At 39.6% G+C, this 20780-nt stretch overlaps 1 protein-coding gene across 9 annotated transcripts in view; it reads right to left on the bottom strand.

Moving 5' to 3' along the window:
- GBF1 (golgi brefeldin A resistant guanine nucleotide exchange factor 1) overlaps window positions 1–20780 on the bottom strand; it is a 118559-nt gene that overhangs the window by 76300 nt on the left and 21479 nt on the right. The window contains exon 1 of one of the 9 annotated variants that reach the window (XM_087432509.1): window positions 2943–3065. The exons of the other annotated variants lie outside the window; for them this stretch is intronic. The gene's annotated coding sequence lies outside the window, so the exon portion shown is untranslated. Of the gene's footprint in view, window positions 1–2942; window positions 3066–20780 lie in introns of those variants that run through there. 9 annotated transcript variants of the gene reach the window in all.

Raw genomic sequence — 20780 nt, 5'->3', positions numbered from 1 at the left:
GTCAGAAAAGGTAGTGTGGCTTCTGCTCTCGTGTCATTCACCTAGGGGAAGCCAGCTGCCATGTTGTTAGCAACCCTGTGAAGAGGCCAACATTGTGAGGAACTGAGGCCTCTGGACAACAGCCTGTGAGAAACTGAGGCTTCTTACCAATAACCACATTAGTGAGCTTGGATATGGATCCTCCAGCCCAGCCAAGACTTTAAATAACTGCTGCCCTGGCTAACCATCATGAGATAACCTAAGCCAGAACCACTAGCTAAGCAGCTCCCAGATTCCTGACACTCAGAAACTGTGTGAAATAATAAAAAAAAGTTTTAAGTTGCTAAGTTTTAGAGTAATTTGTTACATAGCAATAAATAACATGATAACATAACATCAAACTAAACAAGTTGGATGGGGAACTGTACTATATGGTAACATCATGATTTCATCTACTGGGTGAGGAAAAGAATCATCTTCAAATGAAAAGTGGTCTGCTGCCCAAGGTACCATTAAAAGCTAAATAAGGCTAAAGAAGAGGCTCCATTGGAGGGAATGAATTGTCCTTCTCTTCCAACACTAATCTAAGGATTGTCACAGTCAAAGAGGCCCCATCAGAAGAGTCCAACACAGTTCCCTCGCACTAATTATATTATCTATACTACAGCCATAGACACAGGGTTAGTTAAGGGTACGTTTCACATGAAAGCCACTGTGAGGGTATTGTCCTATATCAGAGCAGACAAAGGTTAAAGTTGAGGCAGCAAACTTATCCCCAAAGATATATGCCTGGCACTAAGCCAAGATTCACAAGATTCTCCCTGAGTTTTCCTTACCTCTAAATGCTGGGATAACTGATGTTCACTGAATGCCGATATTTGTATGAATAGAAATGAAGGGATTTAGCAAATCTTGTTCCTGCACACAGTTGTCAAAAAAAATCTGACCTTTACAACAGGAAAAAGAGGGGGGATTTAAAGATTTAAAGAAGAGGCAGTGACTGTCTGATGTATAACAAACCTTTGAAAAATTATGAAGCAGTGAAAATCCCCTACAGGTCCCAACAAAATGTGTCCAATTTGCATTCCAGCAAATCTTTCCATACATACTATTTGGCTCCTGTGTGTACTTCCAGGCAAATAAATCCCAAGGAATAATCCCACTGGGACCTAAGTCTGATCTCTGATATATTACTGCTCCACAGCTCCACACCAAACTCCACAAACTGCCTTTTTGGTTCCAAATAACTAAATCAAAGTCATCCTGATAAGCTTTGAAAACAGGAATGTGAGGAGTGGTTTAATGAATGTTACAACTCAACCTATTATAGACCACAGTACATTACTGGAAGAGAGAGAGAAAAAAACCCTCATACTTTTACATCCCCAAATCTCTCAAGATCAAATCCAGACATACCTGTCATTCAACTACACCTGACTATAAAGCCTTATTCAAAGCCTGACTTTGATCAAATGGTTAGGATGCATTTGCAAACACAACACCAGTGTGTGTTGGAGGGGGTGTAGAGGGGGTGGGTATAGTAGAGGCTACAATTTTCTGTTTACTTTGAAAACTGGTCCAAACTCATTAAAAGAAAAAGCAACCAAGGGAAGCAATCAACACCGAAATGTACTCTGGTTTAAAATATTACAAGGGGGCCAGCCCCGTGGCTTAGCGGTCAAGTGCGCACGCTCCGCTGCTGGCGGCCCAGGTTCGGATCCCAGGTGCGCACCGACGTACTGCTTCTCTGGCCATTCTGAGGCCGTGTCCCACATACAGCAACTAGAAGGATGTGCAACTATGACATACAACTATCTACTGGGGCTTTGGGGGAAAAAAATAAATAAACAAATAAAAATTTAAAAAAAAATTTTTAAATATTACAAGGAAAAAACACAGCAAACACATTATGGTAGCAAAAAAAAAATTTTTTCTAAAAGTTAGAAAACTCTACCACCCAACACATAAACTGAAGAAAGCAGTTTTAAGGGAAAAAAAACAAAGCTAGATTTATAGAGAAAACTGAGAGAACTAGAAATTCAAGCATCCTAGATCCAAGCATCAATTTTCTCCTTCCACAAGAACAAAGTAGGGGCTGGCCCTGTGGCCGAGTGGTTAAAGTCCCGAGTGCTCCCCTTCAGCAGTGCAGGTTTGGATCCCGGGCGCAGACCTACTCCACTCATCAGCCATGTTGTGAAGGCTTCTCACATACAAAATAGAGGAAGACTGGCACAGATATTAGCCCAAGGCTAATCTTTTGCAAGCAAAAAAAAGAGGAAGATTGGTAATGGATGTTAGCTTAGGGCAAACTTTCCTCACAAGAAAAAAAAAAAAAAAAGAAAGTAATTTTCACAAAAGAAAAACAAATTTAGATAAGACATACTAAAACATTAACCACAGTGACTAATATTAGATAAATCACAAAATATATAGACACAAGAAGTAGAAATTGATGGACTAAAAAAGAGAACGTAGGAAAAAAGCATTTAGGAACTCAATAATTTGATGCAGAAGACACGAAAAGAAACCATCCTACCAGACAGCAAAGAAATGGGAACATTAGAGTTTTAATATCTGTATGTAATCTCATATAAGTAGTAATGGAGTAACAACTGAAATCAGGTTATACAGCCCCTTAAAAAAACTAGTTACTCATCAGGAATTAGAGTTAACCCCCTCTCTAGAAGGTTATTCAGCAAGCAGGAGAATAAGCTGGTAATCTGCAAGCAAACTGAGCCTCTAGTATAGTCAGCAAGACCCAGCCCATTGCCTGGTCCAAGATTCTAATGACAAAGGAAACCAGAATTATGGCCATCTACTCTAGAGACCCAAAGTGTAACCAACACTCTTTTTTTTGGCAAGTCAGATTTCAACTTTGTCTAGGCAATCCGTATCAGCTGTGATCACTGCTTCAGACTTTGGAAGAAAGTCATTCTTTAGCAGAAAAGCTAGAACCTCAATACCTTATTTGGCCTAGAAGAGCCATCCAGTTACTTCAAGAGAAGCATGCCAGGAGATCCATAAGGACTGGAAGGAGTTTTATCATCAAAGTGCTATCCAGTCTCAAAAGATTTTGAAGCTATAATAAAAAAACAACAACAAAAAGGCAAATCCAAGTGTTGGTAACGACACGGAGAAACTGGAACCCCCACACATTGCTGCTGGGACTGTAAAATGGTTCAACCACTGTGGAAAATAGTTTGGCAGTTCCTCAAAAAGTTAAACATAGACTTACCAAATGACCCAGTAATTCCACTCCTAGGTATATATCCAAAAGAATTGAAAACAGGTACTCGGGGCTAGCCCCATGGCTTAGCGGTTAAGTGTGCGCGCTCCACTACCGGCGGCCCAGGTTCTGACCCCCAGCGCGCACCGACGCACCGCTTTTCTGGCCATGCTGAGGCGGCGTCCCACATACGGCAAGTAGAAGGATGTGCAACTATGACATACAACTATCTACTGGGCTTTGGGGAGAAAAAGGGAAAAAAAGGAGGAGGACTGGCAATAGATGTTAGCTCAGGGCCTGTCTTCCTCAGCAAAAAGAGGAGGATTGGCATGGATGTTAGCTCAGGGCTGATCTTCCTCCAAAAAAAAAAAAAAAGGAAAACAGGTACTCAAATACATGTACACACATATTCCTAGCAGCCCTATTCACAACAACCAAAAGGCAGAAACAGTCCAAATTTCCATCAATGGATGAATGGACAAATTGTGGTATATACACACAATGGAATATTATTCAGCCATAATAAGGAATAAAGTACTGATTTATGCTACAACATGGATGAATCTTCAAAACACTATACTAAGTGAAAGAAGCCAGATACAAAAAGTCACATATTATATGATTCTATTTATATTAAATATCCAGAATAGGTAAATCCATAGAGACAGAATATAGACCGGTGGTTGCCAGGAGTTGGAGGGAAGGGAGAAGGGGAAGTAACTGCTTAATGGGTACAGGGTTTCCTTTTGGGGTGATGAAAATGTTTTAGAACTAGATAGAGGTGGTGGTTGTAAAACATTATGAATGTGCTAAACGCCACTGAATTATTCACTTTATTATTTTTTTAATAATTTTATTTATTTATTTTCTTTTCCCCAAAGCCCCAGTAGATAGTTGTATGTCACAGTTGCACATCCTTCTAGTTGCTGTATCTGGGACGCAGCCTCAGCATGGCCGGAGAAGTGGTGTGTCGGTGTGCCACATCCGAACCCGGGCCGCCAGCAGCAGAGCGCAGGCACTTAACCGCTAAGCCACGGGGCCGGCCCTGAATTGTTCACTTTAAAATGGTTTATTTTATGTTATATGAATTTTACCACAATTTTTTTTAAAAGCTCTTGAAAACTAAAGATTCTCTTATCTCTAATTCTACTTTATTTTTCTTTTTTTTTTTTAAAGATTTTATTTATTTTTCCCCCCAAAGTCCCAGCAGATTGTTGTATGTCATAGCTGCACATCCTTCTAGTTGCTGTATGTGGGATGCGGCCTCAGCATGGCCAGAGAAGCGGTGCGTCGGTGCGCGCCCGGGATCCGAACCCGGGCCGCCAGAAGCGGAGCGCGCGCTCTTAACCACTAAGCCACGGGGCCGGCCCACTACTTTATTTTTCTAAAGTGCTTTAACAGGATATGGGCTTCCCTTCTGGGAAACCATAAACAAGTTCCACTTAAAGCCTGTGGTGTCTCCTCTGTAGCTTTTGTAGAGACAAGCAGTCACCTCAGGCCATGGTGTAAAGGGATCACTTTGGATTCTAGCAAAAGTCAAGTACACCTGGTAGCTTTCCACTCACTAAAACTGGTTTCCCTGAAGCAGAAATGTCAGTTAGCCATCTCTGTTTTCTACTGCCACTGAGGCTCACTGAACTGGAGCTTCTTCAGCTGGCCACAAACTCCTTGGAAACTCTACATCTGTTGAGACTTCATGAAGATTTCACATTACGCAAGACAACAATAAGACATTTCTCCCTTCTCCATCAAAGCTCAATGCCGAGTTCTCTGGAAACACATTCTCCTCTCTTGCATTTTGAACAAGAGATCCTCTCCCAGTCTTTTCCCCTGCCTAAGGACAGCTTAAATCTCACCAATGGATGGGATTTTCTAGTAGAAGCACTTTGAATAGTCATTCTTCATATTGTTTTTTGGTTTTTTTTGTGAGGAAGATCAGCCACTGAGCTAACATCTGCCAATCCTCCTCTTTTTTTGCTGAGGAAGACCAGCCCTGGGCCAACATCCGTGCCCATCTTCCTCCACTTTATGTGGGACACCGACACAGCACGGCCCGCTAAGCGGTGGATCAGTGCGTGTCTGGGATCCGAACCAGCGAACCCTGGGCCGCCGCAGCGGAGTGTGCGCACCTAACCGCTTGTGCCACCTGGCTGGCCCCCTTTCTTCATATTGTTACTTTGTCTTTCACATTTTCTCTTTCAAACTGTTGAAGCAAAAGCATTTTCAGAGTACGGGGTTTATCCTATGATGTTTAATACCTGTTGTCATTTTTGCTCTCATCAATAACCTCCTACTCTCCTGGGAGAAGGCCTCAGTTATCCACGCCCTTAATTTAAAGACTCCTATTGGGGCCGGCCCCATGGCGAAGTGGTTAAGTGCGCGTGCTCTGCTGCTGGCGGCCCGGGTTTCAGATCCCAGGCGCATACTGACACACCACTTGTCAGGCCATGCTGTGGTGGCGTCCCACATAAAAGTAGAGGAAGATGGGCATGGATGTTAGCTCAGGGCCAGTCTTCCTCAGCAAAAAGAGGCGGATTGGCATGGATGTTAGCTCAGGGCTGATCTTCCTCACACACACACAAAAAAAGATAAAAAAAAATAAAAAGACTCCTATAATTGGTGGTTTATAATAGCTACCCTGTCTCCAACCCACGCCATGATGCCATGAAGATACACAATATACAAGAACTTCTTGAAGCTCTTCTTCATTGTTTTACTCATTGCTGTTTCCATAGCTTCCTTTTGGAGAAAAAAAAAATCAGGCTTTTCTCAGCCTCAGAATTAACCAAAGAGGGCAAGTCAGTCACTACCAAGGGGTTCCAAACCAGCCTCTATGCTCACAGCTATTTGTCATAAAAGCATAAACTGAGAAGTATCCCCTTCCCATAACTTAAAAGAAACAAACTGCTCTAATAAAAGTTGCCGTTAATGGTATCAATAAACTGCTTACCCTGTCAGCTTAAGTTGGAGCACTTTAAAGAAGTTGCCCTTTAGGATCCAGGTACAATCCTTACGACTACTTCTCTAGGCAAGAAGTGCTATCCTTCCCTTAAGATCTGATGGTTTGTAGCCCCATAGTTTCCATCACCCTGAGATGATCTTTTAATAGTATCTAGAATCATCAGTAACATACTACTTGAGCTCCTCTTACCCCTTCCCGTCACTTATCCCTCTGGGTAGAGCATTCAGAGCCAGTAATTGCCATGTTCTTGTTGGATTTTTTATTTTTCTACTACCTCACAGCACTACAGTTCTGTGACTCTCCTAACCCCAAGCCAGAACTTCAGCCTGCCCAACTAGACACTAGAACTATAAAAAACCCATGTGCTTTATTCCCAGATGGTTATCTCCATACACACCAGAAACAGCCTGCTTCTGTTAGTGCGTTTGCCATGTTTTCAGTGGGCCTTCCTATTGAACCCGGGTGTCTAACAACAGGGACCAGTGAGCAGCCTGAAGTCTGCTGCTAGAGAACAAGGTTGACTGGACAGGCAGCCCAGGATTCCCTGGGATCAGCTCCTTTGGTAGACATAGCAGAATCACAAAGAGAAAAGGTGTTCTCCATGGAATTGTGATTAAAATAATAATGTTAATTTGTATCCAGGTTAGATACGAAGGTCCAGAAACAAGTAAGCTACATTCACCTCTGTCTCTTGTTCTTCTGCAAATGGTCCACCTGAAGTTTAGCTATAGTTCTGCCTTCATCCACATAAAAAACAAAATAGTTACTGCATTGCCTTTTTCCAAATCATAATCACATTTTAATAGTAGATTTACTAACTGTGTAACTTTGAACATATTAGATAACCTTTCTGGAGCCTGAGTTTTATCTGTAAAACAGGGATACAAATAAAGACCCAGTCTATTTTGTGGGTTGTTATGAAACTCAAATGAAAAAAATATACACAAACTGTCACAGCCAAGAAGAGCCTAAGGAGACATGACAACTCAATGTAATGTGGTATCCTGGATGGGATTCTGGGACACAAAAAGCCACTGGGTAAAAACCAAGGAAATTTGAATAAAGTATGGACTTTAGTTAATATAACATATCAATACTGGTTCGTTAATTGTGACAAATGTACCATACTAATGTAAGATGTCAATAAGAGGGGAAACTTGGTGTGCGGTACATGAGAACCTCTTTATAACTTCTCTATAAATCTAAATCTATTCTAAAATAAAAAGGGTATTTTTAAAAAGTAAAAAATATTTGCAAAATCACTTTATAAATTGTAAAGTTCTACTCAATTGTAAAATATCACATAATTTAGTGGATTTAGTCTCTTACACAGATTGTTGGTAGGTAGGCAGTCATTTTAAGTAGCTTAGATAACAGAGATAGCTTGAAGAGTTAAGTTCTGGTGTGGAAGAGTCTAGCCTCCAGAAACATCCCAGCTGTTTCCTGCCAGCTGGTGCCTCATGTCTGACTTTCAATAGAGCTGATTTTCTTTGTATAATTATTTTTGTCTCTCAACCTGTTTTACTAAAAGAATGGTTACTTTTTAAAAGGAGGCTCTATGCAGGTATGTGCTTTAAGACTGTAAAAAGTGAACTTTAAGGCATGGGTATAGCTATTTATTGGGTCCATTTCCTAACTGGCTGAAATAGATCTGATTTCTACTCCCAACTTTAAATGTAGGAACAGACAGACTCCCAGAGATAGAATACAGCAAGTGTACCCAACCCCTGCCAACTCCTGTTCTGCCCTGAAAAAAAAAAAAGAAAGCAAGAGTCCCAGAAGTACAGGAAATTGTTTCTCAGACGAAAGACAACACTTCCTTTCCCAGAACAATCCATCTCCCACACTGACATCCTGCTCCTGCTATATTTACCCAACCCAAATCTGCCGATGATATACTTCCAGCTGCACTCCTGCCACATGGTCCTGTCACTCAGCTGCAGCACTCAGAGGGGAATCTGTCCAGAGGGCAGAGCCTAGAAATCACTACACACTAATCCATGCTTCCTCTATTGGTAGCCTTCACAGTAAAGTGAGACAAAATACGGACAGTATTACTCCTTGTTTATTTTGGAAGTGACTGGAGAGACAAGAGGTACTTCATTTTATATAGTTGCTAATTTTGACTGCTCTCATGGTAGCCAGTGGAGCCTGAACAATGAAGGGACTGAAATGGGAGGTTAAAAATAACTATTAATGATAGCTGCCCAAAATGCATCACTTAGTAGCCTCTTCCACTCCAACCTACTAGGATCAGGCTATCAAGTCAACTTATTACACAGCTTAAAACCCTTCAGTTCTGGGTGGATGGATCCAAGGAGTCAAGGATGGGACCACTTCATTCACCCACCTCTCCCTACCTCGCAGCAAACTCTACTGAAATGGGAAAGCCCAAACACTGGACTGGGTAAGGGTAAATGTTAGAGCTGACACCCATTTTCCTATTTTAACAGCTTGGTATTCTTGGTCCTTCCCTCCTACTCCTGTACCCCCATCACAAGCCCTTTTCCTCTGCTCATTTGTGTTCATTCCTCCTTACTTTCTGCCTCTTTAGTTAGTTACCTATCTATTTTTCCTAACTTATCTCTCTTTTTTAATTTACCATGGGCAAAGTTTCCTCAACAAAACATAACTGATGGCTGATAAGGCTTTCATTACTAATGTCATATCATTAGCCCACTCTCCACAATAGTAACAGCAAAGAACCTGAGACTCAAGAGCAAAACCTTTCTCTCTCTGCCTTTTCTTTTCTTAAGGAGGCTCAGTCATGCATATTGATCAGATCCTTCAAAGGAATGAAAAGAAAGGAGAGGCAAAAGGAAAAATGCAAAGAAAAAAGAGGGAAAGAGAGAAAGAGTGATAGTAAATAAGAATGGGGAAATGCTTTTCCAACCCTTCCTCTCTTAAAGCTCTGGACAATGGGAATTTCCAAACTTCACAGATTTTTAAAAGCTGAAGTAGACGTTCTTAATGAGCCCAATCAGGCTTTTAAAACAGATTTGAGAATAAAAGTTGAAATATGATGATGAATTCATATTGCTATCCCACTTATTAAAGGGAGAGGGAAAGAAAAAAAAGAGAAGAGAATCAGCTTCACATGGCTGTTCCCAGTCCGGCTTAGAGGAGGAAGCATTTATGCTGTTGGTTGAGTGGAGAACAAATTCCACTGGGTGATGTTGCCATATTCTAGGAAATTCCCAAGCCCCTAGTCAACCCTCACTGAGATAAACCTTTTCCCAATTTTCAAAACTCTTTTTAGTCACTAGATATTTTTAAAAAACAGCATCACCAAAGCCACAAAGAAATACAGACCTTTAGGGCATGCAATTGTGTTTCTTAAAAAGAAGAGAAACTCTTAACACAAGCAAGCTAGGAAGACAGTTCACGTCCACACCTAATAACAAGTCCTTTAAGAACAGGTATTTTAAGCAATTACTCAAAATTTACCATCACTGCAACCGGAAAATGGTTCAGACAAAAATCATCAACGTATGATAAATTTTGGGGGGGAAAGTTTAATGAGGAGCAAAATTTGGTCTTAAAGTGTCTCCCCACAGATTGATTATAAGTCCCAGGGGAAAATAGTATCTATCCAGTGGAGAATCAAAGTTACACCTTGACAAGGTGATCAAAATTAATTATCACTAATGAGGGGTACCTCCACGTATGATATCCTGAGAAAGACACTATTATCAGTAGTGGCATATAAAGTCATGCCAGACACATATAACCTGAATCTAACCATGAGGAAACGTCAGACAAACTCCAAAATGTGGACCATTCTCAGAAAGAAAGAGAGAGAGAGAGAGAGAAAGAGAGGGAGAGAGAGAGAGAAAAAGAGGGAGAGAGAAAAGGGAGGGAGGGAGGGAGGGAGGGAGGGAGGGAGGAAGGAAGGAAGGAAAGGGGGAAGGAAGGAAAGGGGGAAGGAAGGCGGGAAAGAAAGAAAAAATTGGCCTGTATTCATAAAAAATGTCAACGCCATGAAGGAAAAAGAAAGGCTGAAGAACTGCTCCAGACTGAAAGAGACTAAAGAAACATGACAACTAAATACAATATGTGATCCTTGACTGAAGGAGAAAAAAAAGAAAACATTAAAAAGTTTATTATTGGGACAATTGACAAATTGGAATACAACTAGTAAAGTATTGTATCAATGTTAAATTTCTTGAATTTGATAACTGTACTAAAGATTATGTAAGAGAATATCCTTGTTCTTAGGAAATATACACTGAAGTATTGAGGGATAAAAGGTTATGATGTATATAACCTACTCGTAAATGGTTTAGAAAAAATTTTATAAACATATGTATATGTGTATGTATAGAGAGGAGAATAATAAAAACAAGTAGCAAAAGGGTATATGGGAGACCTCTGTATTATTCTTACAACATTTCTGTAACTTTAAAATTATTTCAAAATAAAAATTCAAAAAAATTCACCATCAATTGACCTGCTTAAATGTCCTGACACGAATTAGGTAAAGAGGAAATGGAGATGAACTCACAGTCTAGATAGCACTAAAACAACCTCTGGTAGGGAAGCAAGCCAACTTTTTCCCTCCTTTTGGAGCTTTTAGAGGAAGACTACCACCAACATAAATATTTCTCACTCTCTGCCTTCTGTTACTGCATGCACACAACCCAGTTTTGTTGACTCTTGAGCCTGTAGCATACCTAGGACCACTCAAGAGTCTGGCAACATCTCCCATTCTCTAAACACCAAAGAGTTCTACCAAATGCAGCCACTGCTCACTCCCTTCCTTACAGAGAACTTAGAGAACAGAATGAGTCTCTAAAACCTCTGAAATGAGACTAAGACACTAAACTTGGGCTGACCTGGGAGGATTAACGAGCCATACTTGGATTCTGGAAACAGAAATGCATTTTCTCTTGACTATTTTCCTCACAATGCTTCTGTCCAGGTGGGCTGAACCAAGAACTTCTCTTCTTGGGCCAGAGGGAACAAGGATCCTCTGCCAGAGTCACCAGGCCTGGGCACAAAAAGTGTTTGGCTATAGTAGATATTAATGATGTACCTTGGATGTAGACTCATCCCAGAAAAAAGAAGCAAAGGAGAAAGAACTGCATTTTAAATTCAGAACACAATAAGTTATCAAGCAAATGAGAGGTCACAGGTCTTTTTGTGGGATACATTTGTACTCCAACATCCACTCCAACTTTCTCTTTTAGAAAGATCTTAACCACTGTTTAATTGCTTCACTGCCTCACTATCTCTTTCTACTCTTGAAAATCCTACGAATACTCTTCCTAAGGAAAAATGCCTTTTTCTAAAGGGCATTCTCTCTGAGGACCCAAGGTTCCCAAGGCCTACTTTTTTTTTTTTTAAAGATTTTATTTATTTATTTTTCCCCCAAAGCCCCAGTACATAGTTGTCTGTCATAGCTGCACATCCTTCTAGTTGCTGTATGTGGGACGCGGCCCCAGCATGGCCGGAGGAGCGGTGCCTCGGTGCGCACCCGGGACCCGAACCCGGGCCGCTGGCAGCGGAGCGCACGCACCTAACCGCCAAGCCACGGGGCCGGCCCTCAAGGCCTACTTCTAAACAAAGGTGCTTTCTCTGGGATTCAAAAGATAAATATATGATGGGATGTTCCAACTAATTTGAAGGCAAATCCTAGCCAAACTTACATGGGTTTTAACACTTCTTTCCTCACATGAACCCTTTGGGCTGATGGGTTGCTACTAAAAATGCTTATGTTATTTTTGAACTGGGACTATTAGAACTGAGCTATAGAAAACGACTTCCTTCATTCTTTTAGCACCTTAGCTAAACAGCTATTAAATTCTTTGTTTTGTGCCCCTAGACTTCAAAATCCTAACAACTGTATCAGAACCCAAGCCTGAGAGCTGAATTTTATTAGAAAATTTTATTAGAAGCTGAATTTTATTAGAAAGGCAATCAGCCATTAATATCTTATCCTACGGTACGACTTTAGTCAGTTCAGTTCTGAGATGCACAGACTGATTAATCAAAGATGAATATAAATGGACTACTCGAGCCCTAAGACATCCAAGGCTCTAAAGCAGCTAATAAAGCTGCCATGCATTTGGTTACTGCCAGGCAGCCAGGGCTAGGGTAGAGGGTGGGGGTGGGATAGACAATGCAGACGAACACCACTGCTATTCTTCTGACCATCCTAGAACTTCTTTCAGCACATCAGGGCATACAGCAATTTCCTGAGGTCACATGTAGAAGCTGGGCAAACTGCAAACCAGGGCCCAGCTGTCCACTCAAATTCCAGAGCTTCTCAAATCACCAGCCCACTAGACCATAAACTTATGAGGACAGGAACTGTGTCAGTCTCCTTAAAAACTAGGTCCCTAATACCTAGTTCAGTGTCTGGTGCACATTAAGTGCTCAAGAAATATTTGTTGACTGAATATATAAATTGTTTCTGCCAAGAGCAATGTTCCTGGAGAAGATGCTGTTTTAGAGTCTTTCCAGTACAAATGACTCCCTCCTTGACCCACCAAAAGGACTAAAAGGGATGGCCAGGCCATGTCTAACACGAATTGCTATCCCCCTTTCCTTGAACATCAGCTTAACATCACACAAAAGAGATAAGGTACAACGTACAAAGTGACTAGTCAGTCACAATTACATCTACAATCCTTATTTCCTTGGGGAAGAATACTTATTCTAACATTCTCCAGGATTATTATGACTCAAATGGTCTCAATCTCTGCCTTATATATGCTGCATACAAGAGACACAGTTCAGACCTAAAGACACTCACAAACTGAAAGTGAAGGGATGGAAAAAGATACTCCACGCAAATGGCAATGAAAAGAAAGCTGGGGTAGCAGTACTCATATCAGACAAAATAGACTTTAAAACAAAGACTGTAAAAAGAGACAAAGAAGGGCATTACATAATGATCAAGGGAACAATCCAACAAGAGGATATAACACTTGTAAATATGTACGCACCCAATGTAGGTGCACCTAAATATATAAAGAAATTATTAACAGACATAAAAACAGAAATAGACAGTAACACAATAATAGTAGGGGACTTTAACACTCCACTTACACCAACGGATAGATCATCCAAACAGAAGATCAATAAGGAAACATGGGCCTTAAACGACACACTACAACAGATGGACCTAGTAGATATATACAGAGCATTCCATCCAAAAACCGAAGAATACACGTTCTTTTCAAAGGCACATGGAACATTCTCCAGGATTGATCACATATTAGGCCACAAAACAAGTCTCCATAAATTTAAGAAGATTGAAATAATACCAAGCATCTTTTCTGACCACAACGGTATGAAACTAGAAATCAACTATAGGAAGAAAATCAGAAAAGCCACAAATACGTGGAGATTAAACAAAATGCTACTGAACAACGACTGGGTTAACGAAGAAATCAAAGAAGAAATCAAAAATACCTGGAGACAAATGAAAATGAAAATACGACATGCCAGAATTTATGGGATACAGCAAAAGCAGTTCTAAGAGGGAAGTTTATAGCGATACAGGCCTATCTCAACAAACAAGAAAAATCTCAAATAAACAATCTAACAATGCACCTGAAGGAACTGGAAAAAGAAGAACAAACAAAGCCCAAAATCAGTAGAAGAAGGGAAATAATAAAAATCAGAGCAGAAATTAATGAAATAGAGACCAAAAAAACACTAGAAAAAATTAATAAAACCAAGAGCTGGTTCTTTGAAAAGATCAACAAAATTGACAAACCTTTAGCTAGACTCACCAAGAAAAAAAGAGAGAAGGCACAAATAAGTAAAATCAGAAATGAAAGAGGAGAGGTTACAACAGACACCTCAGAAATACAAAAGATTATAAGAGAATACTATGAAAAGCTATATGCCAACCAATTCGACAATCTGGAAGAAATGGATAAATTCTTAGAATCATACAACCTTCCAAAACTGGATCAAGAAGAAGTAGAGAATTTGAATAGACCAATCACCAGTAAGGAGATCGAAACAGTAATCAAAAACCTCCCCAAAAATAAAAGTCCAGGACCAGACGGCTTCCCTGGTGAATTCTACCAAACATTCAAAGAAGACTTAATACCTATCCTTCTCAAACTCTTCCAAAAAATTGAGGAGCGGGGGAAGCTCCCTAACTCATTCTACGAAGCTGACATTACCCTGATACCAAAACCAGACAAGGACAACACAAAAAAAGAAAATTACAGGTCAATATCACTGATGAACATCGATGCAAAAATCCTCAATAAAATACTAGCAAATCGCATACAACAATACGTGAAAAAGATTATACACCATGATCAAGTGGGATTTATTCCAGGGATGCAGGGATGGTTTAACATTCGCAAATCAATCAACGTAATACACCACATTAATAAAATGAAGAATAAAAATCACATGATCATCTCAATAGATGCAGAGAAAGCATTTGACAAGATACAGCATCCATTTATGATAAAAACTCTGAATAAAATGGGTATAGAAGGAAAGTACCTCAACATAATAAAGACCATATATGAGAAACCCACAGCTAATATCATCCTCAATGGTGAAAAACTGAAAGCCATCCCTCTAAGAACAGGAACCAGACAAGGATGCCCACTCTCACCACTCCTATTTAACATAGTACTGGAAGTCCTAGCCAGAGCAATCAGGCAAGAGAAAGAAATAAAAGGGATCCAAATTGGAAAGGAAGAAGTGAAACTGTCACTATTTGCAGATGACATGATTTTATATATAGAAAACCCCAAAGAATCCACCAGAAAACTTTTAGAAGTAATAAACGAATATGGTAAAGTTGCAGGATACAAAATCAACATACAAAAATCAGTTGCATTTCTGTACACTAACAACGAAGTAGCTGAAAGAGAAATTAAGAATACCATCCCATTTACAATTGCAACAAAAAGAATAAAATACCTAGGAATAAACTTAACCAAAGAGGGGAAAGATCTGTACACGAAAACTATAAAACATTTCTGAAAGAAATTGAAGAAGACACAAAGAAATGGAAAGATATTCCGTGCTCTTGGATTGGAAGAATTAACATAGTTAAGATGTCCATACTTCCTAAAGCCATCTATAGATTCAATGCAATCCCTATCAAAGTTCCAACAACATTTTTCACAGAAATAGAACAAAGAATCCTAAAATTTATATGGAACAACAAAAGACCCGAATAGCTAAAGGAATCCTGAGAAAAAGAACAAAGCTGGAGGTATCACACTCCCTGATTTCAAAATATACTACAAAGCTGTAGTAACCAAAACAGCATGGTACTGGCACAAAAACAGACACACAGATCAATGGAATAGAATCGAAAGCCCAGAAATAAACCCACACATCTATGGACAGCTAATCTTTGACAAAGGAGCCAAGAACATACAATGGGGAAAAGAAAGTCTCTTCAACAAATGGTGTTGGGAAAACTGGATAGCCATATGCAAAAAATGAAAGTAGACCCTTACCTTACACCATACACAAAAATTAACTCCAAATGGATTAAAGACTCAATGTAAGACCTGAAACTGTGAAACTTCTAGAAGAAAACATAGGCAGTACGCTCTTTGACATCAGTCTTAGCAACATCTTCTCAAACACCACGTCTGACCGGGCAAGAGAAACAATAGAAAAAATAAACAAATGGGACTACATCAAACTAAAAAGCTTCTGCACAGCAAAGGAAACCATCAACAAAACGAAAAGACAACCTAACAATTGGGAGAAGATATTTGCAAACCATACTTCTGATAAGGGCTTAATCTCCAAAATATATAAAGAACTCATGCATCTTACCAACAAAAAACTACCAACCCAATTAAAAAATGGGCAAAGGACCTGAACAGACATTTCTCCAAAGAAGATATACAGATGGCCAACAGACACATGAAAAGACGTTCAAAATCATTAACTATCAGGGAAATGCAAATCAAAACTACAATGAGATATCACCTGACGCCCGTCAGAATGGCTATAATTAACAAGACAGGAAACAACATGTGTTGGAGAGGATGTGGAGAGAAGGGAACTCTCATACACTGCTGGTGGGAGTGCAAACTGGTGCAGCCACTATGGAAAACAGTATGGAGATTCCTCAAAAAATCAAGGATAGAACTACCATATGATCCAGCCATCCCACTGCTGGGTATTTACCCAAAGAACTTGAAAACACCAATTTGTAAAGGTACATGCACCTATGTGTTCATTGCAGCGTTATTCACAATAGCCAAGACTTGGAAGCAACCTAAGTGCCCATCAAGGGACGAATGGATAAAGAAGCTGTGGTATATATACACAATGGAATACTACTCAGCCATAAGAAACGATGAAATCCAGCCATTTGTGACATCATGGATGGACACTGAGGGTATAATGCAAAGTGAAATAAGTCAGAGGGAGAAGGTCAAATACCGCATGATTTCCTTCATTAAGTAGTAGATAATAACAACAATAAACAAACACATAGGGACAGAGATTGGATCGGTGGTTACCAGAGGGGAAGGGGGGAGGGAGGAGGGTGAAAGGGATAATTCAGTACATGTGTGTGGTGATGGGTTGTAATTAGTATTTTGGTGGTGAACATGATGTAATCTATGCAGAAATAGAAGTACAATGATGTACACCTGAAATTTTTACAATGTTATAAACCAATGTTACTGCAATAAACAAAAAATTTAAAAAAAAAATTTAATTAATTAATTAAAAAAAAATATTACATCCACAATCCTTATTTCCTTGGGGAAGAATACTTATTCTAACATTCTCCAGGATTATTATGACTCAAATGGTCTCAATCTCTGCCTTGCAAAAGCTGATTCCTCCAGAGAAAAACAACCAGATAAACAGAACTGCTTCAGACATAAAAAAGAAGGAAATCCTACCATTTGCAACAACATGGATGGAACTTGACGACATTATGCTAATTGAATAAGTCAGACAGAGAAAGATAAATAATAATGATCTGACTTACATGTGGAATCTGAAAAAAGCCGAATTCACAGAAACAGAGAATAGAATAGTGGTTGCCAAGGGGCTGGGTGGTGGGGAAATGGGGAGATGTCAGTCAAAGGCTATAAACTTCCAGTTTTGAGATGAATAAGTTCTATAGATCTAATATATAGCGTGGTGACTATAGTTAACGATAATGTTTTATATACTTGAAAATTACTAAGAAAGTAGATCTTAAATGTTCTCATCACAAACACACACAGACACACAAATTGTAATTATGTGAGGTGACTGGCTGTGTTAACTAACCTTATTGTGGTAATCATTTCACAATATATACATGTATCAAATCATCACATTGTACACCTTAGACTTAAGCAATGTTATACGTCAATTATGACAATAAAACTGGGGAAAAAAAGAAAATAATATGTAACGTAGAGAAAGGAAGGGAAGAAGAGAGGAAGGGAGGAATTGAGGAAATCAGGATGGAGGGAAGGAGGGAAGGAAGGAAGGAAGGACTGCTTTACTGAAACCAAAGTTGATAGGGATGAAACCCATATGTAATAATACACTAGTTCCCAAAGGTCAAGGGGGCTAAGGCACTTCAGAGACCTTTACAGAATGCCAAGAATATGGTGGAAAAGGCACTCTGACTCAACATCCTCTTGACTCCTTGCCCAAGAAATAATACTGCAGAGAGATAAATTCAAACAACTGCTAGAACAGAAGTAGATCACAAGGCTTTCAAACTTTTTTGACCATGACTTATACAAAGAAATATAGTTTACACTACAACCCAGAACATATACATGTTTCTAACTGAAACAAAAGTTTCCCGAAACAATACTTATCCTTATTATGTGTGATGCACTGATACCTTCTATTATATTCCTTTTTTTTTCTCCCTTAGTGCCTATAGCTTGTACCAGAAAGCAAGGAAGTGTTCAAAGGGATCATATCAAAGGAACAAAGGAACTAGTTTGAAGGAGCTCTCACTGGCCAAACTTGGAATGATTTGAATACCAAAAATAATCATAAATGTAATTAATTGTAAAACATTGAATAAATAAAAACTCACAGGCCCAGAAAAAGGGGGAAAACCCCTCATTTGCCACCATTTGCGGTCTTTATTAACACTAACTCTTTACTTTGAAAATTGGCAATTAAAGGGAAAGAATTAAGCATTTTCCTTGCCTTCCTAGGAGAAACTATGGTCCATCCTAGAGTTTACGAAGGAAAGCTACTCTTTACGGAGAATGCCAGCTAATAAATGTGGAAAAAATGACAGAATTAGAAAATCATCATTCTGTAACCTCCAGTGAAATAAATGATTCTGGCAAAAAATCGTCAGTGGATGATCACTAGGTAAAAGGATATTAGAGAACAGGATATTCACAAAGTGCCAAATTATTACTTCGCAGATTACTCACTAATTGCAAAGAGAAAAATAAATTGATTTTTAAATGAGGAGATATGGCAGTATCCACCAGAAGCTAGTAATCTTAACACCACCAATAGTGGGACAACCTGACAGTATGTGCCTGCTGTGGTGATATAATATGAAGTACACAGTATCACCTTCAGAGTATTCTTGCCAAAAATGTTTAACCTGAATCGAAGTAAGCCTTTAATCCTAACTTCTAGAATACAAGAAATACATGGGATAGAGAAACAAATTAAATAACACCACAAGGACACAGACAAGCCCAGAATGTAAAACATTCTAAAGATAAATGGCCTGATCTCTTCAAAAGTCAATGCCAAGAGGAACAACAAGGGTAAACTGTATTAGACTTTAAAAGTCTAAAGAAATGTAACTACCTAATGAAATGAGAATTTTGCTTGAATTTTGGTATGTAAAACCAGCTACAGTTATGAAAGGCAGTCTGGGGACAAATGAGAAAATTTTAATATGGACTGGATATTAGCTAGTATTGGTAAATTATTGTTACGCTTCTTAGGTGTGATAATGGTACTGTGATTATGTAGGAGAATGTCCTTATTTAGGACGCTTGCTGAAGTATTCAAGGGTGAAATGTCAACATGTCTGCAACTTATTTTCAAACAGCTTATGAAAAAAATAATAGAAATATACATGGATAAAACAAATAAGGCTAAATGTTAATAATTCTGACTCTTGAGTGTGGGATGTGGGTGGTCACTGTGGTATTATTTCAATTTTTGGTATGCTCGAAATTTTTCATAATAAAAAATTGAGGAAAAGATGCTACGTGACCCTTTAAAATGATATGACAATCCACTAATGGAATGCAAACTGCAGTCTGAAAGATACCACTCTAGCCCATGGTAGGGCAGTCATAATAATATCTTAGCTCTCACTTTATTATCAATTTGGAGCCAGTTTTCTTAAAACTGTTGTTTGTCCAAAGAGAAGAATGAACCTTCATGAAAAAGCTCATGTGGAATGAGACTTTCTTATTCTGCAACCCCTTGTTTTTTTGGGTTTTTTTTTTTTTTTTTTTTCAGTGAGGAAGATCAGCCATGAGCTAACATCCAATGCCAATCCTCCTCCTTTTTGCTGAGGATTGGCCCTGGGCTAACATCCGTGCCCATCTTCCTCCACTTTAAATGGGAGGTCGCCACAGCATGGCTTGACAGCGCTGCATTGGTACATGTTCCGAACCTGCGAACCCCGGGCCGCTGCAGTGGAACGCATGCACTTAACCACTGCGCCACCGGGCCAGCCCCTGCAACCCCTTGTCAAGAGTCTCCCAAGTTTTCTATTTTTTCTGCCAATTAATAACTCACTTTACTTGAAAAGGAAAAATAATCAGTGGGAAAATTCCTACCAGTGTCAGGGAAATTTCATTTGTCCCTCTACTTTTTAGAGGATTTTTCCCAATTCAGGGCCCATCACAGATAACACTGAAGTTCTTTTGATTCTTTTCCTCCCCAATTAATGTCCCCAGCTACCCTCAGCCTCCAGTTCCCAAGCTGCTTTCCAGGACACCTGGAAGCAAGCTGCATGCCTGACTGCAGAAAAACCCTTGCTCCCACACTACATCTGGCCCTGCCTTTCCACCAAATCAAATGCCAATTTATTGCCCTCTGATGTACAGTCTATCAGGCCACTTCCTGGATGGCCCAACTTCACACTGGGCCAGAAACCCAAGGCAATAATGTGAGTTCCACAAGTGGGCAAGTAATCGCTCAACAAGCGTGGAACAAGGAAAGGTCAGTTGTGATGTGTGCACATGTGTCAGCCCTTCACAACTCAACCTACAGTGGCAACAGAAGGCTGGTGTTATAGAAGAGGCATGAAATGAGAAGCCAGCCAACAGGCAGCCAGGAGTGCTTGTCCATCTAAGTCCTTCAGGATTTCCAAAGACCAAAATAAAGAAACAAAGGCCTCAAAACTGGTAAGGAGCATCTTATCTCCTGGTTTCCAGAAGCAAAACTGAGTGCTTAAGGTGGTCACTGTTCTCCATCTACCATCGTTTCTTAGTGAGGTGATCTGAGTTGAAATGATCTAATCTCCATTTTGCTCTATACCCAGCTCTATGTTCTAATGGGTGCCAGGAGAAAGACAAACGCATTCACCCTTTCCATAAACATATCCAATATCACTTTAGAAATTGGGATGACCAATTAAGCATCTATGAGCATAGAGAGGAGGTTAGAAGGGGCAATGGTGAGACAAATAACTCTTTACTATCT

The sequence above is a fragment of the Ceratotherium simum genome, chromosome 6 (assembly GCF_057802395.1).
Source record: "Ceratotherium simum simum isolate JZ-2026a chromosome 6, ASM5780239v1, whole genome shotgun sequence".
In the NCBI taxonomy this organism is placed as follows: Eukaryota; Metazoa; Chordata; class Mammalia; order Perissodactyla; family Rhinocerotidae; genus Ceratotherium; species Ceratotherium simum.
This window is presented reverse-complemented; position numbering and strand designations above follow the sequence as displayed.